We start from the raw sequence: 14,435 nt of genomic DNA, 5'->3' as shown, positions 1-14,435 counted from the left end.
TATGTATCTTCAGGGCAGGCCTCTTTTCTGAGCATGAGATTGCTATCTTTACTATATTCAACTGACTACTGGACATCTCTGCCTAGATATTTTTGGAGGCAACAAATCTTAAGCTGAACTGAAGATAATTTGATTAACTTTTCCCCCCGTATTCACTACCTCAGTTCTGTCTTGAGCAGAAACCTGGATCTGTTTCATGCCTTTTCCTCCCTCATATCTTCATCTGACTCCCAGTTTATTTCTAGGCTTTCTGGTCTGTCTTCTTATTTCTTGACCTTCTCTCTAATCTCTAGAATAGGCCCTCATCATCTCTGCTATCGATTTTTAACTATAGATCTCTGCCTGTATTTTCTACCATTCATATTCTTCCTTCCCATGAATGTCAAAGTGATCTTTCTAAAATTAAATCCTAACTATGCTGCTAACCTGTGAAAGCCCGGCCCTAGATCTTCATTTTATCCTGCTGGATAAAGTCCAGATTCCTTAATATATCACACAAAGATCTCATGCTGGCCTCCGCTTTCAGCTCTTTGCTCATCTCTCTTCTGCTGTCCATTTACACTTTGGCAGTACTGAACTGTTTGTAATTTCCTGTATAAACTATGTAGCATTTTTACTCTGAGCCTTTATGCTGTTCCCTCTGTCTTCTATTTGCTGGAATAATATTTTTCTTTCATCCTTTAAGACAGTTCAGATTTAAATCCCCAGCCTCATTCCTTGGTAAATTCTTCCTTTCTGTCCTTCACAAAGCTGTTATCTTTTGTTGTTAATCACGTTTCTTGGTTGTCTTGTTCATGTGTATGTCTCATCCAGTGAACTGTGAGTTATTTTAGGGGAAAGAGCCTAGTATTATAAGATCTTTATATCATATATCGTAGTGCCTATATCTTAGGCACTAATAATAGGTTTTGAATGCATTTCTGAAAACATCTAGTCCAGATTTTTCCTTTTGAGATGAGAAAAAATGAAACCTTTGAAAATTCAGTGATTTAAAAAAAATTTATTTATTTATTTTAATTGGAGGCTGATTACTTTACAATATTGTAGTGGTTTTTGCCAAACATTGACATGAATCAGCAACAGGTGCACATGTGTTCCCCATCCAGAACCCCCCTTCCACCTCCCTCCTCATCCCATCCCCAGGGTCATCCCAGTGCACCAGCCCTGAGCATCCTGTCTCATGCATCGAACCTGGACTGACGATCCGCTTCACATATGATAATATACATGTTTCAATGCTACGCTCGCAAATCATCCCACCCTCGCCTTCTCCCACAGAGTCCAAAAGACTGTTCTTTACGTCTGTGTCTCTTTTGCTGTCTTGCATATAGGCTCATTGTTACCATCTTTCTAAATTCCATATATATGCGCAATATACTGTATTGGTGTTTTTCTTTCTGGCTTACTTCACTCTGTATAACAGGCTCCAGTTTCATCCACCTCATTAGAATGGATTCAAATGCATTCTTTTTAATGGCTGAGTAATAGTCCATTGTGTGTATGTACCACAGCTTTCTTATCCATTCATCTGCTGATGGACATCTAGGTTGCTTCCATATCTTGGCTATTGTAAATAGCGCTGCGATGAACATTAGGATACACGTGTCTCTTTCAATTCTGGTTTCTTCAGTGTGTATCCCCAACAGTGGGATTGCTGGGGCATATGGCAGTTCTATTTCCAGTTTTTTAAGGAATCTCCACACTGTTCTCCATAGTGGCTGTACTAGTTTGCATTCCCACCAACAATGTAAGAGGGTTCCCTTTTCTCCACACCCTCTCCAGCATTTATTGTTTGTAGACTTTTTGATAGCAGCCATTCTGACTGGCATGAGATGGTACCTCATTGTGGTTTTGATTTGCATTTCTCTGATAATGAGTGTTGTTGAGCATCTTTTCATGTGTTTGTTAGCCATCTGTATGCCTTCTTTGGAGAAATGTCTGTTTAGTTCTTTGGCCCATTTTTTGATTGGGTCGTTTATTTTTCTGGAATTGAGCTGCAGGAGCTGCTTGTATATTTTTAAGATTAATTCTATGTCAGTTGCTTCATTTGCTATTATTTTCTCCCATTCTGAAGGCTGTTTTTTCACTTTGCTTATAGTTTCCTTCATTGTGCAAAAGCTTTTAAGTTTAATTAGGTCCCATTTGTTTATTTTTGCTTTTATTTCCATTACTCTGGGAGGTGGGTCATAAAAGATCCTGTTGTGATTTATATCAGAGAGTTTTGCCTATGTTTTCCTCTAGGAGTTTTATGGTTTCTGGTCTTACGTTTAGATCTTTAATCCATTTTGAGTTTATTTTTGTGTATGGTGTTAGAAAGTGTTCTAGTTTCATTCTTTTATAAGTGGTTGACCAGTTTCCCCAGTACCATTTATTAAAGAGATTGTCTTTTCTCCATTGTATATTCTTGCCTCCTTTGTCAAAGATAAGGTGTCCATAGGTGCGTGGATTTATCTCTGGGCTTTCTAGAAAATTCAGTGATCTTTTTAAGGTTGCTTTACTAGGTAGTGGTAGTTAAGTGTGTGTCAGTTGCTCAGTTGTGTCTGACTCTTTGTGACTCCATGGACTGTAGCCGGCCAGGCTCTGTCCATGGGATTCTCTGGGCAAGGATACTGAAGTGGGTTGCCATTTCCTTTTCCAGGTAGTTAAGTATCAAGATTAAAATTCATATTTCTCTACTGTCACCTAAGTGTTATCTCCCGCTCTGTGCTCCCCCAGTTCAGTCCAGTCGCTCAGTTGTGTCCGACTCTGCAACGCCATGGACTGCAGCACGCCAGGCTTCCCTGGCCATGGGTTGTTCCCCCAACCCCTCCTCCATTCCCCACCTCCATTCTGTGACATTTTCCCTATCTAGAGCTTTCAGATCTGATTTTGGGTCAGAATTCCAACTCTTAAATTGCTAGATATTCTTTGGCATGCATAATGTAAGTTCTCCAATGCCTATAAAATGTGGATAACAGTATTTGACCTTTATTCTTTTTTGGATGGATCAAATACGAACTATATTGGAAATTGCCTTCTAAATATAATACTATATAAATGTAAGTAAAATAATATTTTTTCCAAGAAAATTGTATCTCTGATCAGAAATATGGTTAGGTAAATTATTAACTCTGAGCATTCAAAACACCAGGATCATGGCACCTGGTCCCATCACTTCATGGCAAACAGAAGGGGAAAAAGTGGAAACAGTAACAGATTTTATTTTGGGAGCTCCAAAATCAAATCATTGCATACAGTGACTGAAGCCATGAAATTAAAAAACACTTTCTCCTTGGAAGGAAAGCTATGACAAACCTAGACAGCATATTCAAAAGCAGAGACATCACTCTGCCAACAAAGGTCCATATAGTCAAAGCTGTCTTTCCAGTAGTCATGTACAGATGTGAGAGCTGGGCCATAAAGAAGGCTGAGTGCCAAAGAATTGATACTTTCAAATTGTGGTGTTGGAGAAGACTCTGAGAGTCCTTGGACAGAAAGGAGATCAAACCAGTCAATCCTAAAAGAAATCAGCCGTCAGTATTCACTGGAAGGATGGTTGCTGAAGCTGAAGCTCCGATACTTTTGCCGTCTGATGCGATGAGCCGACTCATTGGAAAAAACCCTGATGTTGGGAACAATTGAAAGCAAAAGAAGGGGTAGCAGAGGATGAGATGGTTACATAGCATCACTGACTCAATGGACCTGAATCTGAACAAACTCTGGGAGATAGTGGAGGACAGGGAACCCTGGCCTGCTGCAGTCCATGGAGTCGCAAAGAGTCAGACACGACTTAGCAACTGAACAACAGCAGCAAGTTACTAATTATAGATTGAAATTTATCTCTGCGTAGAAAACATTGCATTTTGACATACAAGACTTGTTGCAAAGCTCTTTTCAAAGATACATTGAGCACAATGGCTTGTCTACCCAGGGTAGTAGTCATGATTCCTGACATGTTGACAGTTATTAGCTCAACTCAAAAGTGGATGCAATTGCTCAGTGGAGAACTTGAACATTGCCCATGTCTTGAGACTGATCATACTTTTGACCTAGTCCTTCCTTCTCACTGTGGTGGGAAGGGAAAAGTGCCAGCCTATGTCCCCAGGAGCACCTATTAGAATTCTGCCTTATTCTGTGATGCAGATACTGGCCCACTCTGACAATATCCCTTTCCTCTCTGAAACCTTTCTTCTGTCTCTTTTAGAAAAAGAAATTGGTCAGCATTTCTTAGGCCAATTTTAGAAGTGCAATGACCTGTTTACTCACTAACCTATTTTTCTTCTTCTGTTTGAAAGAAAGTAAGGGTGTTATGGGACTTAAACCTACCAAAAACCATTTTTACCTCTGAATAATATTAGACTCTGAGATTTTAAATAAATGTGTAGAAAAATCAATTGATTCCTACTAATGCTTTCATTGTGTTTGTTCATGGGGATAAAGAAATAGCTTATGACTTGATTCTTAGTCTTACATGTGATAAAAGTAGTCTGTAGAAAGCAACTCTAACTCTATAATATATAAATACACAAGGATTATGGGAGATCAGAAAATTAATGCCGTAGAAGTTGAGAGAATAGGTAAAAGTAAGGTAGGAATACTAGAAAAGAATTTATGCATAAGGCAAGATTAACATGAGCCTAGAAGGACAGGTGATATTTAGGTTTTTTGAAGGAAGAAGACTTTCTCAGTGAGGTTAACAACATAAGCAAAAATGAAGTCTGGAATTAAAGAGTAGCTTGTTTGTAAATAGTGTAAATGATATGCTAGATGGATAGAAAGTTTTTGTTGAAGGAAAAAACTCCTAAGGTTGGATAAACTATAATCAGACTATGAAAGATCTTGAATACCAGTTTGATTTTCTTAATGGAAACCCATTGGAAACCATTGGAGGCTTTTGAGCATTAGGTATCCAAATCAGTATTTGAGTTAAAAAGAACCTATATAGTTATAGGAAGATGACTATAACTATAAGTCCCACCGTAAGTCAGCCAGTCAGCCAGGCACTGTCGTGTTTTCCCTACTTATCAGTCTTACTGCTGTCTTCCTGGTTCAGTTGGATTATTATGATCATCTCTTAATGATTATCTCTTGCCTTCATGTATTCTCTGGAGTATTTGGAAGCAATACAGAGGATCTTCAAAAAGAATCTTCCTTAGCAAGTGCCATTTTGCTCAGGAGAATCTTAAGATTTCTCCATTTTCACAAGAGGAAGATGAATTTTTTTCTTACTTATGTTTATACGTGTATATGTAAATATTCCTTTTTTTCTTCTATTACTCCTCAATGTTCCATATGTTTTTTGGACACAAATTAGTAGATTTTATAAAGTTCAACTGGATGTAAAATTCCTAATCCTGTTTTTGTTTTGGGTGATTTTTAGACTGTTTTATGTACTTGATCATTGGAAGACTTGTTTTCTCTAATTGTGTTCAAATTTTTAGGAAAATAGAAAGTTATATCTGGTACTTGGATTATCCATCTCTCTATGAGGAATGCCTTGAAAGAAAGTGAAAATCACTCAGTCATGTCCAGCTCTTTGGGACCCCATGGACTGTATAATATATAGCCCATGGGATTCTCCAGACAAGAATACTGGAGTTGGTATCCGTTTCCTTCTCCAGGGGATCTTCCCAACCCAGGGATTGAACCTAGGCGGATTGCAGGTGGATGGATTCTTTACTGTCTGAGCCACCAGGGAAGCCCAAGAATGCTGGAGTGTGTAGCCTATCCCTTCTCCAGCAAATCTTCCTGACCCAGGAATTGAACCAGGGTCTCCTGCATTGCAGGCGGATTCTTTACCAGTGGAGCGACTAGGGAAACCTGGTATGCGTTATTTAAAAATTAAATGAATTACTGTAAATTTAATCGAAATTTCTTCCTATCCTTCATTTTTATGAATGATACTGTATTCATATATTTACAAACTTTAACCCATAAACCAAGTTTAGAATTGGGAATGTCGAGAACCTTTTTAAAAAATCACTGCTTGGGGCTGGTGCACTGGGACGACCCAGAGGGATGGTATGGGGAGGGAGAAGGGAGGAGGGTTCAGGTTGGGGAACACATGTATACCTGTGGCAGATTCATTTTGATATAAGGCAAAACCAATACAATATTGTAAAGTTAAAGTAAAATTTAAAAAAAAAAAGGAAAAAATCACTTTAAAAGGAGATAGTTTTTTGAAAATTTTGAAGAATAGTGCCATATTTAGTCACATATTTCCTCCTCATTGAAATCACACTTCAATCTGATTTAAAAAAATTTTCCATAGAATTTCTACTTTTTCGTTCTTTTTTCTACATTGTACAACAAATGTGCACAAAAGAAAATGTGTAATTCCATTTTAATTGATATGACTATGGCAGTTTAGAATGTCAAATCCATCTCCTACATATGAGAACTGTCTGTATCACTGAAATATTTCATCAGTTATATGTCCTTTATAAATGTAAATTTACATGTGTATCATTTGAGCTTCCTGTTAAATAATCTCATGATTTTACTACTTCCTTCATTATAATACTGCAGGTGAACTGCTCAGATTTTGCTTAGAGCATGTATTTTCCTGGTAGCAGCTCTCATGATTTCTCACTCCTGTTTTCTGATTTACTCTAGAGCTAATCTGGGGCTTCTCTGGTGGCTCAGAGAGTAAAGTGTCTGCCTGCAATGCGGAAGACCCAGGTTCGATCTCTGGGTCAGGAAGATCCCCTGGAGAAGGAAATGGCAACCCACTCCAGTATTCTTGCCTGGGGAGGGTCCCATGGATGGAGGAACCTGGTAGGGGTCACAAAGAGTCGGACACGACTGAGCAACTTCACTTTGAGAGCTAATCTATTTAGTTGTAGTCTTTACCTCTCAGTTTCATTCATCAGAATATAACTTAGCATGGGGTCTTATGCAGAATCGAGGGAAATGATAAACTTCCAGAGCATAATCACTGTGTATACTCATTTAAAAAATTTCCTCCAGTGTTTATTAAGATCTGATATATTAGAAGATCACAGGACTTGGAATCAGAAGACCTAAGTTTGAGTCTTGATTCTGCTGTTTTACTAGTTCTTTGACCTTGGGCAAATCACAAAACTCTCCTGATCTTCATTTTTCTCAGCTTTAAACATGAGGTTATCTCCTGTTCAGGATTAGGGTGGGAGTTAAATGAAATTATATATATGAAAACACTTTGTAAATTACAAATGCTAAAATACAAATAAAAGTAATAGCATAAGATAGAATATGCTCAGTAATATTTGCTTCAGTTCAGTTCAGTCACTCAGTCGTGTCTGACTTTTTGCGACTACATGAACCGCAGCATGCCAGGCCTCCCTGTCCATCACCAACTCCCGGAGTTTACCCAAACTCATGTCCATTGAGTCGGTGATGCCATCCAACCATCTCATCCTCTATTGTCCCCTTCTCCTCCTGCCCTTAATCCCTCCCAGCATCAGGGTCTTTTCAAATGAGTCAGCTCTTCGCATCAGGTGGCCAAAGTATTGGAGTTTCAGCTTCAACATCAGTCCTTCCAGTGAACACCCAGGACTGATCTCCTTTAGGATGGACTGGTTGGATCTCCTTGCAGTCCAAGGGACTCTCAAGAGTCTTCTCCAACACCACAGTTCAAAAGCATCAATTCTTCAGTGCTCAGCTTTCTTTATAGTCCCAACTCTCACATCCATACATGACCACTGGAAAAACCATAGCCTTGACTAGATGGACCTTTGTTGACAAAGTGATGTCTCTGCTTTTTAATATGCTGTCTAGGTTGGTCATAACTTTCCTTCCAAGGAGTAAGCGTCTTTTAATTTCATGGCTGCAGTCACCATCTGCAGTGATTTGCTTGAGTTAAATGCAGCCATTCCCCCCTTTCTGGTTAAATTGTTTTGGAGTAAGGTGGGAACCACTCTATTGGGTTTTCTTTAAAGACATTGCAAGTTTTAAGTAGAACCTATGTACAGCTAGCATCACTGACTCAATGAACATGAATCTGAGCAAGCTCCAGGAGATAATGAAGGACAGGGAAGCCTGGCATGCTGCAGTCCATGGGGTCTGAAAGAGTTGAACGTGACTTAGCAACTGAACATACATATCTACAACAGGATTGAAATTGAGAATGCCTCCTCTTGTTTGGTGTGGGGGAAAAAAAATCTCAATTGTATTTAATGCTCAAGACTTTGTAGAGACTGGTCCTTCTTATAACTAAATAACATGTGCTAGACCCCTCAACCACGCACATGGCTGCCTCCTGGAAAATGAAGAAGAACATCACTGCAGCGGAAAAGGCGGCACCACTGGACTGACCTCAGAGGACCTGGAAGCAGACCAAATTCTTTAATTAGAAGGTTTAGTCAGAAGTGTTTTTTGGTTTTTTTTTAATGTAATAATACCCCCAAATGTCTTTCTGACTGTTCTAAGAGGATCCTTTGGTTACTATGTACTGGGGGAAATTTCACATTAATTTGGTTCTTCCATTAGATAATTACTTTTTTTGTAAGATGCAGTGGGAATTGTTTTTAATGGAATATAGGCAAGGAGTGGTCAGCTTCAATAGCCTATATTAATGTGAGGACATAAAAGAGGTCCCGGCAGAATGACGCTTCCTTCCTCCCTTCCTTCATCCTTTTCTTTTCCCCTTCCTCCTTTCTCTTCTTCCTCTTCTTCTCTGCCTTTCTCTCCTCCTCCTTCCCTCCTTGCTTCTCTCATTCAACTTCCTCTTAGGTCAGCAGTCGATTCTTGCTTATCCAGAGATACTTGTGTGAAAAATACTATGTGTGCAATAATTTTCCCTGAATTGTTCTTAAATACTATTTCCTCCGACTCCTCTCTTTACTTCCTTTTCTCATCATCTTAAGTAGCAGCCTCACACACTTGTTCTGTTTTGAGATTTCCTACTTTGTTTGCATAAGATTTAAAGTAACACAATTCGGATACATAGAAGTTATCACTTAATATTTAAACATATTTTAGGAAATCTAAGTTCAAATGAATATTTAGAAAGTTTTTATTGAGGGTTTATTGTGTTCTCAACATTGTGCCAGGTACTGAGGGAAAAGAGAAGGAAATAAGGAAGGAAACCAACCTTTTTTTGAGCCTTACTATGTGCCAGGCCCTTTCACATATGTTATCTCATTTAATCTTCACAACAACATTCTGAGGTAAGTATTATGTTCTCCATTTTAAAGAGACTGAGAGATTATGTGACTTAACTGGCAAATGGCAGAGCCAGAATTTCAGCCCATGTCTAACAGAATGCTAACCTTGAAGTCTGCGTTCCTTTCATTAATCCACAGATACAGCCCTTGGATTTGAAGAATTTATAACCTGCTAGGAAAATATGCCACAAACCCTTGGAATTAGTATTTTTTGAAATTGGTATTTTGATGGCTCAGTTCTGAAGTAGGTTTATAATTAATATATTCAGTAAGAGTTTTAGGAAAAGGAGGTATCATTGAGGAGTAGATCATCAAGAAAAGCTTCATTGGAAATTGAGATTGTTTGGAAAAATAGTAAGATTTCAAAAGATGACATATATTCCAGGTAACAGATCACAATAATTTGAAAAAATTATTTCTGAGAAACTTCGGTTGAATCTCTTATTGTTAATTTAAATGGGTCTGAAATCCTCAGAATATGGATGAAACCTCCAGATGGTATGTTATTTCTTTGTCCCTGTATAGACTGAAAGATATCAAAGGAGAAAGAAACATAAGTGCTAGGAATAAATATGGCACCTTAAATATTTAGTAGACTGCCATAATCATACCAGATACTTTGTATGATTTCTCAGTGTCAAAGTTAGGCATTATGTCCCCTATTTGCTGACTTGGTTTTTACATGAAGTTTCTTTTGTCATATTGCTATTCATCTTCTCTCCTTGTAGAATATACAATAATTTTACTGATGCAAATAAATAATTCTATTTTAAAATACTATCTTAAAGTCAATATTTTTTCTTTAGCCAAAAATATTTTGAACTGCAGGTTTTAGCTCAGAAAGGGGCACATCATCTGTTTACTGTTTTTTAACCTGACTTAATTTATGTAAGAGAGCCGAGGTGGTGTGACTGGGGAGTGAATAGTGGGTGTGGAGTAGGAGGACCACCACCTGCAGCCTGTGTATGATAAGCAGCTGTGATGGGGTTTTGCATAATTTTTAATATTAATTACTATTAGGTCAGTATACTTCAGTTTTTCAACTACAGTTTTGCTAAGTGTGTAACACTCAGGTAGCTTTTGTGCTAAGGATCCTTGTACTGTTATTTTCTCTTATTACTGATCCTAGAATTTTCCTCTGTGATATCGTTCCATATCTGAAGTGACAGTAATCCTTTTTATACACTTTTCTGTGTATACTCATTTATGGCCTAATTAAATCTATAGATTGTTTTTGATTAAGTTAAATATAGGTAAAACCTACCTGATTTACATGTTTAATATATATTTTTTAACTTAGTTTCTTTTCTATAAAGTAGAGGCTTATTTGTAATTACTTTCTAAAATTTTAAATTAGGAAATACCCTGGCAGTCCAGTGGTTAGGACTGCTCTTTCACTGCTGAGGGCTCAAGTCAAATCCCTAGTCAGGGAACTAAGATTCCACCGGCCATACACTGCAGCCAAAAAAAAAAAAAAAAAAATACCCCAAAATTGTAAATTAAAAAATGATTATATGCCCATTACTTACTCCTTTAATCCCATCTTACTTATAATTGGGCTTCCCAGGTGGCTCACTGGTAAAGAATCTACTTCCCTACTTATAATTAATGCATGTGAAATTAATAGAGACTTAAGGAAGTAAAAGGAAGAGAACTAACATTGTTTAATCTCCTATGTATAAGGTGCCTTATTTACAGCAACATGACAAGAAAAACATGAGATAAATATTACCTTTAAAAAAACAAACTAGTAAAGCTGGGGCCTTGAGAGATTAAGAAATTTTCCTAGACTCTCAAAGCAAGTACTTGGGAAAACTAACAATGATTTGGTCCGGACTGTCTAACATCTGGGGCTTCCACAGTGGCTCAGCGGTAAAGAATCCGCCTGCAACGTGGGTTCAATCCCTGGGTCAGAAAGATCCCCCAGAGAAGGAAATGGCTAACCACTCCAGTATTGTTGCCTGGAAATTCCCATGGACAGAGGAGCCTGGCGGGTCACAGTCCATAGGCTTGCCAAGATTCGGAGACATCTGAAGCAACTGAACAAGCATGCATTTCTCACACCTGGCTTGAGTGTATTTAATCATAAGTGGAGGTCAGAGATAACTCTTCTTTGAGTAATGCTTATTCAGCACCACAGAAACTTTGTGGTATGTCAAGTATTATTAACAGTAGGTTAGTAGCAGACTCTTGTTTTTGAGAGGTGTAGTGTATGTAACCTTGATACTTACTTATGCTTTAGCAGAGGGACAAGCATGGAGGTGGTAGCCAGGTGGCTGACTATTTGATAGAAATTTATTATGTAATATTGAGCCAGTCACTTCACCATCCCTGGTGTTTTATTATCTGTGATATGAAGGAGTTGGCATGAAGAATCTCCAGAGTCTTCTAGAAGTCAATGATTTGCCTATGAGCCACATATAATAATTTCTTGGAACATTCAGTCTTTTGAGAATTAATGCAAATAATAATTTACCACTCCCTGAGCATCTGTGTGCTGTGCATTTTGTATGTGTATTATTAGTCACACTGATATTTTTGTAGGATACATAATGTCTCCGTTTTATAGCTGGGGAAAATGGGTCCATAGAATGGCCCATGGTCATGCATTTGATGAACTTTGGGACTTAAAGCAAAACCCACAGCTTTCAGGTGTCAAGGCCAATGCTTTTTACACATCACTGCTTAACTAAAATATCTCTGGCTGCTGTACGTTTTCTAGCATAGGAAGCATAGTCAGAAGGTGTGGGCTTTCCTTACCTCTAGATTATATGTCAGTGTCATGGATCAAGTCTTGTCATTCTCAACTAGTATGTGGAAATATGTTTCAGAGCTTTTGGATGTTCCCATTTAGGGAAACTAAAGCTAAATGCAGAAAATTTACACTAATAAGTGAAGATTTCAGCCTTCCTCTTCTATCAAAGAAGGCATACGAGTTTGAGAGACAGAATCATCTGGATATTAGTATGAATTATATGATCATTGCGTTTTTAACAAGTTAGGCTTGAGGGACACTTTTTTTTTATCTTGCTGGAGCTGTATACTGAATCACTGCCTTTCTGTTTTTCCCCTATATCTTTGTTATTTTAAACCTTTGTTATATTTTTTGAGTAAAGTTAAATGAGGCTCAAGGCCACAGTGAGGGGAAGGACCTTTAAGCCTTGGAATTTAGGAAGGATAGAGAAGCATTCTTTCGGGTTGGAAATAATACATAATCAAGCAGATGCTAATGAAAAAATGAAATGCAGAGAATGAAAAAAGAGGCAAGGGTGCCTGTTTGAAAGTTTTATGGAGGAGAGTACATTGCCCCTTTATTACAATAATGTTTCTGCACTATAATAAGGTCTTTCATTGCAAGTTCAGCTTTTTTCATTCATTTGTTGTGTGCTCTGCTTCCTGTTACTAATTGTCAGCACAATGGTCTTCCAGCTATGAAGTCTCAGTGTCCTTTTGGACCAATTTGTCATTGTCTTTCTCCCTCACCCCAGCCCGTGCACTATTACTATGGTTGCATTTTTAGACATTTTTTATGTTTTAAAATGGCAATGCTTTTGAAACATGCCAGAATAGTTCATGCTAATTGAATCATCCATCCAGCAACAGTTATTGCTTCCAAAAGCACACTGATAAAGTTTCTTTCTCTAGATGATATTCTTAGAAAGTAATTAAAATATATAATACTTTCTTCATAGCATTATTTCATATGAATTGTTTCCTTTGAGCTTTACAGTTGTGCTATGGAAATAGGATATTTTTAAAAAATATTTTTGTTAAACTATATTATTTATAGTTCTGCTGTTACCTCCTAGATTCTTTGGGATTTCTGTGCCTTTAGGAACTTATATTTCTGTTGTATTCCTTCTAATGGCTCTGTACTCTAATAGATAGATTATCTTATCATTAAGGAATCAACAAGATTGACTTAGATTGACAGACCTGAACAAGTTCCCACTCCAGCAACTCTAGTTACATGTTAATTCGTGTTTGTTTTAACCTTTGGGCCAATAAGTATTTCAAATGTGCTCTCAGCTTTGTATCAGCAATCTAGTATTGACAGAAAGACATTTTTTCCAATGACAGTTTGGTCAGTTTTCTCTGGGGGAAAACTTTGTCAGTGTTCTGTATGTCACCTGTTTCTGTCACTTTAGTACTGCAGAAAACTTGAAAATAAAATATAAATAAATCTGGTTATAAATAAAAAACAAAACATTTCTTCCTCTCTTGTAAGAGGCTTACATTCCTAAAGCAGTACGTGACATACAAGAAGGTCCAAGAATTTAGAGCTAGAAAATCTGGATTTAGAGACTCGGCTTTACAACCTTAATGACTTGATGATTTTGAACAAGTAACTTAAAAATCAGACAATCTTCATTTTCTTATTTGTGAAATGGAGATGATAAAAATACTTTATCAGGAGAATTAAGTGAGAAATCATACATGTAATATCTTAATCTTGTGGTTAAGCTCTAATAACATGCTAAAATAAAGACTTAGTAGTCAATTATAGAAAAAGAATGAATTTTAGAGAAATATATAATGGAAAACAGTTTTCCTATTGACTTAAATTGGCAAAGATGAAATTTTTTTCAATTCTGCTAGAGATGAATGAGCTGATTCTTCCAACATATGCTGTTCCTTTGGCTTACCAGTTAAACTAGATTATAAATTAAGTATTTTTATACTGCTGCAAGGACTTCCCTGGTGGCTGACGGTAAAGCATCTGCCTACAATGCGGGAGACCCAGGTTTGATCCCTGAGTCGGGAAGATCCCCTGGAGAAGGAAATGGCAACTCACTCCAGTATTCTTGCCTGGAGAATTCCATGGATGGAGGAGCCTGGCAGGCTACAGTCCATGGGGTCACAAAGAGTTGGACATGACTGAGTGACTCTACTATACTGCTGCAAATACCCAGATACTTGTTTGTGGTTGTAGTTGAAGCTTTTTAAATAAAAATTTGAGTAAGACTAATCAGGTTGATAGTGTGTAGCACAACTCAGTCAGGAGAGAAGACTAGAGAAAGGGAGACCATCTGGGAAACAGTATTAGGGGTCCAGATTTTGGTAAATTCTCTGGTTGGATATAGCAGTGAAAAGAAGGGACGGTTCAAAAGACATTACAAAAGAACTGTTACAATGAGTGTTGTAGGCTTAGCCATGGGTTGAAAGACAATCAAAGATGACTCAGGATGTGTTTCTTGGATGATTAGGAAGATTATATAGTTTTAAAATGAATAGAAACAGTGTGTTGATGCGCTGATTTTGTTTGGTAGATTAGGAAAAAATACCCATTTAGATACGTGGAGAATGAAG

At 37.6% G+C, this 14,435-nt stretch overlaps 1 protein-coding gene across 5 annotated transcripts in view; it reads left to right on the top strand.

Annotated features, from left to right (window-relative positions):
- Positions 1 to 14,435, top strand: part of AKT3 (AKT serine/threonine kinase 3) — a 282,206-nt gene that overhangs the window by 143,300 nt on the left and 124,471 nt on the right. Inside the window, exon 2 of one of the 5 annotated variants that reach the window (XM_070385357.1) lies at positions 9,012 to 9,128. The exons of the other annotated variants lie outside the window; for them this stretch is intronic. The gene's annotated coding sequence lies outside the window, so the exon portion shown is untranslated. The remainder of the gene's footprint in view (positions 1 to 9,011; positions 9,129 to 14,435) is intronic. 5 annotated transcript variants of the gene reach the window in all.

The sequence above is a fragment of the Bos mutus genome, chromosome 16 (genome assembly GCF_027580195.1).
Source record: "Bos mutus isolate GX-2022 chromosome 16, NWIPB_WYAK_1.1, whole genome shotgun sequence".
Lineage (NCBI taxonomy): Eukaryota > Metazoa > Chordata > Mammalia > Artiodactyla > Bovidae > Bos > Bos mutus.
Note: the sequence above shows the minus strand (reverse complement) of the source record. Positions and strands in the feature narration are given on the sequence as shown.